Genomic DNA, 10460 nt, shown 5'->3' on the forward strand with positions numbered 1-10460 from the left:
TTTTTTTTGGCAGAAGCATCCAGTTCCTGAGTTTTTTGGCATGTGTGAACCTGTCACTCTGGATTGCTGACAGAGAAATAATCCAGAGTTTTAACCTAACAATAACTGATTCAAGCTCTGGCCTGTTTTATCCTGAGCAACCTAGGCTATGTTTCTGGCTTGTCTGCTAGGATGCAGAAAGTGTGCTTGCATGAAACTCTGACAATCTATGGATTTAACCACCTGCAAGTTGTCACTACATGTAAACCAAGGTTAGAACAATCCTACAATGAGCCATGGGTTATTTGCATGGCTTCTTCCTGAGAAAAAAGTTGCCCCATGGAAAATACTTCTGGTTTACATAGAAACAGAGTGAGTCAGAAGGGTCCTCCCAGGCCATCTAGTCTGACCCCCGGCTCTAGCCAGCTCTGCTCATGACATGCCTACCATGTGCATGTCCAGTCTATCCTTAAACACTCTCATTGATGGGGCTTCAACCACCTCCCACGGAAGTCCATTCCCTAGGGGTCCTAACTGTCAGGAAGTGTTTCCTGCCATCCACTTTGAATTTTCGTTCCCTGAGCTTTGCTGCACTGGAACTTGTCCTGCCCTCCAGTGCAGGGAGGAAAAGGTCATGACCCACCTCTGCATGACATGCCCTCGTATACCTGTATGTCGCTAGCAGGTCCTCTCTGAGTCTCCTCTTCTTAAGGCTGACAGACCCAGCTCCCTCAGCCTCTCCTCATTTAGATGATACAACAATCCACCATGACTGCTCTCCCATGGTGGGTTGTCCTAGGTAGGTCTAGGAAAACCTAAGTCCCTTCCCCCTTTCTGCCTAGCCACTTTCTGCTATAGAGCCATCAGCCTCTCCCCACTGACATCAATAAAAGCAGTTCAGTTTCAGTGACCTAAGTAAAAGACAGACAATCAGAAGGAAAAGTGAAAGAAATGCTGTGATGAAAAAGATGATGGTGTGTGACATCAAGAAGGCAGGCCAGGGAAGTAAAATGCCAAGGCTATGGAACAGAAAAGGGTCAAGGCAGAATGAGGAACAAAGGTGTTGGAGTCCCTTGGCCACCTTGAAGTAATGAAGGGCAATGACTTTTCACCACTGTAGAGAAAGAAATGTGCTTTTCCTTCCAGTTCCCCTAACACTTGCTGAAATGAGGGAGGTACACCCAGGCACAGAGGAGGAAACAGCCAGGAGCACAGGAAGACCAATGGAGACAAAAGAAACAGACAAAACCAAGGCATTCATGCACTACCCGCTTGTTGCCAATGCTGCTTTCTTTTAAACATCAATCAACAAACTTTTAAAAATCCACACAGGCTATTACATACTTTTATATATTGTTCAATATCCTGTTTTCTCTTTCTTTCTACTAGTCTCTTCTGTAGGGGAGGCATAATGTTAGCAACTCCCTGGAATCAGTTTTGATGTGCACTATGAAAATATTTTAAATAAATGCATGTGCGTGGTTCCATTTGAGGGGGTGGTTATTTACTGGAAAGATACGTAAGGTCATACAGTGCACTCAGGACAACTGAAGTAACAGCACGCCTCTGAAGCACCTAGTATGGCTAAGCCAGGAGCCACTTCAGGATACTTTGTTAGTTATTCATTCAGAATTGCTAAGCTGCTCTTCAGCAAGGCTCTGAGCAACAGTCTCCTGGGCTACATGTCAGATTTGACACAGCCATCTAGTAGCTCAAAACCAGGAGTACTTTAGTTCCAAGAACATGTGGACAGCACTCATATAAGAGAAGTCTGTTCCATAAGAAAGGGAAACGTCAGCCACAGAAGGCAAAGGCAAACCTTGTGAGCCTTTAGGCATGAAGAGTGCCTTGCTGGGGGACTGCTGGTAACTGCCTTGCATTTCACCAGAGAAGGGCGGGATATGCATGTTAAATAAAATTATAAATCAAAGCACATTGGGTGTTTATTTAGATGCAGTGATACCATGTACTTCTGGTTACTTTAGCAGAGTTTATAGTTAAACAATCAGATCTCTTGGGATTTATTTAACTTTTGTATCACCAGCTGAAGCTCTTGGGTGGTATAGCAAAGTCTGTTTCTCTCTCTTAAGAAAACACTTGTGCAAAACACATCAGAGTTTCATGGGGGGAAAGCATTGCTACTAATTCTATGGAATCTCAGGACTTGACCTTGAGGTTTTCTGAGTCAACTAAATGTAGTGCACTGCAATCTTCCACAACTCTATTGAGAAGCAAGCCATAGAGTTTGATGGGGCTTACTTCCATGTTAGTGTCTTTAGGATTGCAGACCAAATTTCCAAATGCATATGAAGTAATTATGAATAAAATGAAATTTCAGCAGACTACTAAATAAATAGTCAAGGGTTTCTTATGATGCAAGTCAGAAAATGCCTTAAAAAATAACTGAGCAATGCTACAGCAGTCAGCTATAGGGTAAGGGTTAAAATACCAAAATAAGTAGAAGAGTTATGAAAGGAATTCATAATTCCAGCTTGTCTTAAGCTGCATTATAGAACTTTATGTTTCTGCATTCTCTGTCTATAATAAAACTGTTAAAAAGCTGAGCATTTGAGAAAAGTATAAAGAAAGATTTCCTGATGTGGGCACCCCCAAGAACTTCCATTCAGTTCTAAATTATGCATATAATATTTTCAAGAAATTCAAGAAACTGACATTATTATCCAATGTAAAAATTTCCAGATCCAAAAGTAACCTGCTGCATTGATATAACCAACTGCAGCATCAATATAAAACTAGCATTAGTCCCATCTGAGGGCATCCTTGGCCCAGAAAAAAATATATTTCAGACAAGAAAAATACTGTGTATGGAAGGACTTTGCTGTGGCTGAATTCTTCCCTGAGGTTTTAATTAACATAAGAATGGCTTTCAGCTCTCAGCAAGTACAAGTAATTTAAGGTTTATTCCTTCCTGAGGCTATGTATAACAATAAAACAATACTTGGCCTATTGACCTTTCCTCTGCCTAGTTTGGCCTACTAACTAAAAGAAAAGAGAAGCTTTCCCTCAGTGGATTTTAGTTCAATTCCATGTGCTAGGTTTTAGCTAAGAATCTTAACGTTCAAAAGAAACCAAGATGGTCTTCTGCTCCTTTGCTTGGAACCTATTATTTGGGGCATACAAAATGCTTTATGCTCCACAAAACTGTTCTTAGAGAGATGGTGGCCGGGCAGGGCTTTTAGATCCTGGACAGGTTTTGATTTATTTAAAAAAATGTAGCAGATAGGAGGCTGAAATGTGAGGGCTTTTTATACTAGGCACATTGTGACAAGTTGGTAGTAGGACAGGAACACAGATTTACTTATGTGCAAACTGCAGTAAAGAATGTGAACTAGGGGGATTCCAATTACCCCAGGATGCAGGATGAAGGTAAATTAAAAACACTGCATACCTTTGGTCTGCCAAGTTGGGTATCATCTACACCGGCTAGCAGTGACTCTCAATGGTTTCAGACAATAACTGTTCCCAGCATTACGTGGACATACCAAGGACCGAACCTAGGACATTTTACATGCAAAGCCTGTACTCTACCACTATCTTACATTCCTTTCCCAATTCCCAAACAATTCAGTTTGTGGATGAGTGTAGTTGAACTTCCATTAAAAAACAGCCAAGTCTGACAGTGTCTGTACACAAACCCTTCTTTAATACATGCTAGCAAGAAAGCATAGAAGAGAGGGCTTGAGACTTCCCCCAGGCTGTGTCAATCCTTGTCAATCAAGGTATATTATTAGAGAATAAATTTCCAATAGAATTTGCCATTTGAAAGCCCTTGTGCTAGTTCAACAAGTTCTAGTCAAAACAATTATTTGAGTATCTGCCACTTTTCCACTTGAAGACAGACAGCAAGGAACTTTACTCCCAAATGTACAGAACATCTATCTCAACTCTCTTATGACCTCAAGTTCAACTGCAAGCTGTTGTCACAGTCTTACAGCAGAGAAGGTAGGTTTGCCCTCCGCTTAAAGCATTATCCAATGTTTTGCTGCTCCCTTTCTGGTGTGTCCTGGTTTTGCATTTAAAAAGAAGCCATTCACCTTAAGCAAACCTCAAAGGATCTTCTTTGCTGTGGATAAGCATCCAAGCTTATCTGAACTTTCCCCAAACACTTTTAAGCACAAAAGCTTTCTCATTTCATTTACAATAAAAATACTTGCAATGAGCTTCAATAGTTATATTTTCTTGTTTTAAATAGAGTAATTTTATTGGTTAGTAATGCAAAAAGTGCAAATAAAAAACAACAATTTTGAAACAAACTTCTTTTCCCTAGAAAAGAAGATGGCTAAAGGAATTTAACCCAGTTGTGGCTTTTTGGCAACTTCGGGCACAAGGAAACTGACTATATTAGCTTAGGTTGGAAATAAAAAAAATCTATCACTAGTGTTCCAACAGTTTGAAATAACATCATTACAATTATTGCAGAAGGAAAGGGCCCCATTGACTTAAAAATCCATTTGTATAAATATAGGGTAACTTACGCTCTTTTTTGGTTGTTTTTTTTGGTTTTCCTTAAGGGTGTGGCTGGCTTTTTCATATTACCATTGTGGTTGCAAAACCACTTCCACTAATAGTTGAAAAAGACAAAATGAAACAATAACACTGCTTTTCAAAAAATGATAAGCAATTGCAAATGACCAAAACAAAATAAAAGGCAAAAGGGGGATAACAAGAAATAGCAGCTCTTTGCAGGCAAACTCAAGGGAATTCAGGCAAACTGCTCTCTCACAAGTCAATAAAACATCATCAGAAAGTGTAAACTCTATTGACTGAATCCATATTCATTTCAACTATTAATAGTAATCTAGTGGAATGACATAACAAGAATTCTTATAGAAGCATTTTATCTTCCAATTTATTTTGGCCTATCAGAAGCAGCCTCTCTAGACACTTTCTGGGGAAAGGCACATCTAATACTAAAAGGTACACATCTGGTGATTCAAACATAAGCAGGAGATTCACTGTTGAATTAATCCAGTCCACACCTGGATTTGAGTTTTTGCCAATGATGGCCAATATAATTCTGTAAAGGGTCAGATGTTGGCTTCTTACCAGCAGTAGACATCTGCTAAACACCATGAAGGACTTCCGCTGAATTATATATTTCTTTGGCCTGTGCCACACTCTTCCCCTGTTTACTCACTTGAAGGTGGCCACACAGATATAAAGACAGTAAAGCACATTATACTTAAGAAACTAATCTTGCATTATAATATATACCTAGCACAGTCATGTTGATCCTCATGATCTGCAGCTTACAAGTTTCTTAAGTATTTCCTCAATCTGAGTATCATGCCAGAGTTGGAGCCTTGAGAATGTTAAAGGGAGCAGGAGATGAACTAGAATAGAGATGCTCCCAGATCATTTCAGCATAGAGCCTCAGTATGCACAGAAATATATTCTGTGGAGTACAGCTTCAAATTGCACTTCAGCCTTAAATACTTTTGCCCCCATATTTATCTGTAAATACACAATGTTTGTTGGACTTTATTATGGAATATATCCAAGAGAAGGCCTTTAAACCTTCCAAAAAAAAAATCTTCCTTCTATCTCTTTGTCCTTCCTTCCTCCTTGAACAGTTGTGCTGTTCAGATTTTGGAACTGTGTGCTTCTTGATTTGTTTCAGTGTTGAGGACTTTTCTTTTCCACTTGATGGAACTGAGACACAACAGGACAAATGCAGAGCACTTCACCGAAGACACAGTACTGCCCTGTGTGATGCTCAGAGCCAGCTCAACCGTTAGGTGGAGTGAAGGGGCTGCTTCAGGCAATTGCTTCTGCTTCTTATGAAAGAACAGCCAATTCTTAAGTATTTAGCTGATAATTACATGTTTAATGTGCAGTAAAGGGATACCCTTGTGGGGTTTTCTGTCTGAAGTACCAAAATTTCTTTTCTGGCCTTTACATTATTCACTTAGACTGGGAAGGAGCATTTGTTCCTCTGTCTTGGACAGCAAAGTAGCTTGGGGTGGCCCTCCTGTATTTTCCTCCCCCGCACCCCTGGACCTCATGCCTCCAGACCTGGGATAACCACAAGCTGAGTTTTCCATCTTTATTTTATTCTCATTAGCATTAACTCTGGAGCACTGGGGTTTAGGAAAAGTCCTCTACTTTTAATGAAATATTACATGTGGAAACTCACAAAGGAAAAGAGTGGGGTGATATGGTGAATAAAAATGGGGGTGGAGAAAGGGGCATGCACACATACTTCTATATTGCCCCTCCAGCCAGCTTTTATCCCACATACACACATTCAATGTATGCTGCTATTTGGCTTCTCTCTCCTGTATGTCCTATAACAGGCAGATGACAATTTTCATTATAAACCTGAAAGCACAATTTATTACTTTTAATTAATATAGTCCTAATATATATTAGATGTATTATAAATAAGAGCAGAATGTGAGGATCTTTGATAGATCTTGCTGCTATTTCTCATGTTGAAATTAGCACTATGAAATGACTCTTGCCGTACACTATTGTATTTCTCAAAGTACTACATTTTTGCTGAGTGGAACAAATAGGTCCAGCTAACTCTCAGCGGGACTTGTAATTCTTCTTAAATGGCTCTCTTCAGTCACTTGGGGAGCGATGTACGTTACATGGGAAGCTTTACACTTGACTTGTTTTAATAAAGGTTCTGCTTTTTACTGGGCTGCACTCCTTCATGCCACTATAGCCCAGTTTTTCAAGCTGCCAGGCGTATTTGGACCCCCAGACCTGATAATCCATGCTGGACCTTTACAGAACATCGCTGCTTGGTAAGTAAGACCAATGCCATGTCTAAATTTGCGGATGCCCGTAGTGACTCCATTCCATGTATTCAGATTTTCACAAATGAAGCTGCTGCTACTACTACTTCCTTCCTTTCTTTCAAGTATCAGCAAACTTCTAAAAGCATTCAGGGCCATTAGGCAGCATGAAGCAGTTGCCACCGGCAACAGATGCTGAAAGGCAAGAGCAATGGATGGGAGAAGAGCACTGTGGGACCGGCAGCATGCCCTGTACCATCCAAGCCAGCCTGCTGCCTTCAGGAGCAATGCAGGATGCTGGCCCTCACCAGAGTTAAAGAAAGATTCATACTCCAGGCAGCTTTTGTGCCCGGAAAGGGAGGGGCTGCCATCTCCTTCACTTTGGGCAGCAAAGCCTCTCGAGCCAGCCCTGATCCTCTGGTGTGTTACCCGCACAAACAATAATGCAGAAAATGTAGCCACTACCAGCAGGAGCAAATGTTCGATAAGGAAATGCTATAAGGCAGAGTGCTTTTTCATTTAAAAAGAACAAAAATCTGATACAGTTGGATTGTGGTGAACAGCACTGAAAGCATCTGCAGTATATCTCAGTTTTGTACTATTCTGCTTCTTTTTCATGATGTTATAAATACCCTTGACAAATCTATTGTGTAAGTATGCAATGCTTTTAAACACGGGTCACAGCTCTGTCACATGCCCCCATTTAATCATGAACTCTAAGGGTTTAATAACAAAATCATCTTAGTAAAACTGGATTTTCATCTGGCACATTTAAACAGCACTAGCTTACCAGCTGCTCTGTATATTAACGAAAGGATCTATGTAGCTTACAATAGCAATGCAATCTTATATAGAATATGGTGAGGCAATGTACAATTTGTGATGGCAACCACTAGAAAACATGAAGGATGTTGATTTCTCTGCTTGTTTAACTAATTTCAGCTGGTCAGAAAGAATGGGAACGGTTTTGAGAGCTGTTCCAAAGAGGCAGAGCTGTGATGCTCAACAGCAGAAGTTGCTCCAAAGTGCTTGATTTATGCTTTTTCTTTTTTGATTAGCAGCAATAATGGAAACACCTCGAATCTTATGAAGGAATGTATTCTCTAGACCATTACACAATGGATTTTACCTCTACATACGACAAGCTATGCTCTTGTACTCAAAATATAATGAACATGTGATTTGTTTTCCAATGAACGTGAAATAAAAGTTCCACATCATATTCACTACTATTAATAAAATCCAAAGTAGTGTAGTATCTTCAAGGTGGGACAGAAATTCAGAGTCCCACTTATTAGAATAAGCAGGAGAATCTAGCAGGCTGGCTGACCCGTATGTGGAAGAAAGGGGAGTTATTCACAGTGCTTTCTAAGCCAGGGTTGCCAACCACCATTACTCTTAAGTCCTGACTCTAAATGGACCAACTACACACCCCACTGTTCCAAAGCCAGTGCATAAGCAGTGAAGTTAAAAAGTTTGCAAGCATGCAATCCCATGAGTACCCTCTTTCCGAGGATGCCCTACAAGCTGCTACGCCCCTACAGGAACGAGCTGCAACTCCGAATGACCGAAAGACTGGCCTTCTTGGCGCCATCACGTTACCTTTACGAAGAGGGAAATGTCGTGCTCTTGCTTCTCTTCCCCCTGTTCAGCAAGCGGGATCCGCTCCTCCGGGGCCGCTGCAGCCACCCCCGCTTCTTCCTCTTCATCTTCCGCCCCCTCCTCTTCCTTCCCCTGAATGCCATTCACCCCCGGAGCGTCCTCTCCTTCCCCAGCCCCTTCGGCGGTGCCCTCAGCACCAGCGTCCTGCGCGTGGTCGCCGGCTTGCTCCTCCGCCGCTTCCCGCGGAGACTCCGCGGCTCCCGGGGCTGGGGGGCGCTGCTCCTCGTCGGCGTGGCCCCGGGCACCGCGCTCCTCTTCGGCTCGGCTCTCCTCGCCCGCCTGCCCCGCGGGAGGCCCCTCGCCTTGGCCGCTACCTGGCGGGCCGTCCCCCCGCGCCGTCTCTTCCCCAGCGGGCGCCTCCGCGGCCTCGTGCCGCGTGCCCGGCTCGGCACCGCCTCCCTCCTCCTCCGCGTCCCGCTCAGCCGCGGCAGGCTCGCCTTCCTCGCCCCCTCCGCGCCCCTCTTCGGGGCGCTCTCCCTCGCCCGGGGCGCCCGCATCGGCCGCGCGCTCTCCTCCTTCAGGCTCGCCCTCTCCGTCGACGGGCTCCTCCGGACGGGCGCTCCGGCTCTCGGCGGGCTCCGGCTCTCGCCGGGGGACCGGAGCCTCGGCCGCGCCCCCGCCCTCGGCCTTTTCGTCGGGGCTCTCCGCGCGGGCTGCGTCCCCCGCGCGTTGCTCCGCTGCCACCTCCGGCGCGCCCTCTTGCTGCGGGGGTGCCCCTGGCGCGGAAGCCTCGGCCGCGTCGCTGCCCTCCGCCTCCCCCTCTGCGACGCCCGTGCGCTCCGCACACTCGGGCTCCGGCTCTAGCTGCGGGGTCGCCCCGGGCGCTGGCGCATCGGCTGCGACCTCGCTTCCAGCCTCCCGCTCGGCGTCGCCGGCGGCTGCCTCCGGCTCTGCCTCTCGCGGGAGCGAAGTCGGGGCTGCGTCCTCGCTGCCCGTCTCCCCGTCCGGGCTGGCTGCGCCCCGCTCGTCCGCTGCCTCCGTCGCGTCCCGCTCTCCATTCGCGCTCGCCTCGGCCCCCTCCTCCGCTTCCCCCTCCGTAGTCGGGGGCGCCGCTCCCTCTCCTTGGCTTCGGGGGCTGCCCGCGCCACTTCCCGCCCCCTCGTCGTGGCTCCCCCCTTCCTCTTCGGGAGCTTTCTCCTCGGGCGCTAAGTTGGAGGTGGAGGCAGGGGGATTCTCCGTCGCCCCCTGCGCCTCGTCTGCCCTCTGCACCGCTGCCCCGCTCTCGTGCCCGCCTTCCGCCGGCGCTTCCTCGGCATCCTGGGCCAGCGCTGCCGGCTCCGAGGGGCCCTGCTCCTCTGCCATGCTGAGCTCCTCAAGGAAAGGCTTTGCTGATTACAGGCGACAGGTGCGCGGCTAAGAGCGCCGCCGCAGAGTCGGGCGCTTCCGCTCCTTCGGCGCTCGCGCTCCCGCTACGGCGACTCTGCCCTCCCGGCGCTCCTCCGAGTGGGATTAAGGCTGGGACTTGCCCGGCGCCAAGGGTCACGTTCTCGGCTCCCCATCAGGGAGCAGAGTGCCGAGCGGTGCGCGCATGCTCGAGCGCAACCGTGGAAGTGGCTGCCCTCACTTTTTTTCCTACCTTGCTTTCCAAGGGGTTGTGCAACCTGGGCTAAGAGGAGGGGAGCAAATAGGGCGAAGAGAACAAACATACGTCGATTCGGGGACATCAACGGAAACAGAGAGAGGGATGTGAACTGCAGTGGGATGCAGAGATGGACCTCGGCAAACATTAGGGAAATGGGGCAAAAGGAAGAGGCAGAAGAACAGGTGGCTAAGGACCAAAGGGAGCAGATGGGCAAAACTGGGACAGGGTTTGGGTGCAGCAGAGCTGCTTTTTTCACCTGGATTTTTTTGTGCTTCTTGTTCTTGTTTCTTCTTTCATGCTTGTAGGAGCTAGGCATTTCATTCCGAAAGAAAGTGGGCCAAGGGACTAAATCTACATGTCCTGTTCTGAAGATGGGTTGGAAGATGAGTTCATGCATTAATTTTAGCTTCCAAGGCAGCACAGGCCTTGCCGCATCTCCACCACTCAACTCACTGTGGAAGTTCTTTGTG

At 46.1% G+C, this 10460-nt stretch overlaps 1 protein-coding gene across 2 annotated transcripts in view; it reads right to left on the reverse strand.

The window, feature by feature from the left end:
* CLIC6 (chloride intracellular channel 6) overlaps positions 1-8372 on the reverse strand; it is an 18153-nt gene extending 9781 nt beyond the window's left edge. Inside the window, exon 1 of one of the 2 annotated variants that reach the window (XM_044442327.1) lies at positions 8349-8372. The gene's annotated coding sequence lies outside the window, so the exon portion shown is untranslated. Of the gene's footprint in view, positions 1-1323; positions 1348-8348 lie in introns of those variants that run through there. The other variant, XM_044442326.1, reaches the window with a different exon arrangement.
* Between the last annotated feature and the right edge of the window lie 2088 nt (positions 8373-10460).

The sequence above is a fragment of the Varanus komodoensis genome, unplaced genomic scaffold (assembly GCF_004798865.1).
Source record: "Varanus komodoensis strain SLA01 unplaced genomic scaffold, ASM479886v1 scaffold4, whole genome shotgun sequence".
Lineage (NCBI taxonomy): Eukaryota > Metazoa > Chordata > Lepidosauria > Squamata > Varanidae > Varanus > Varanus komodoensis.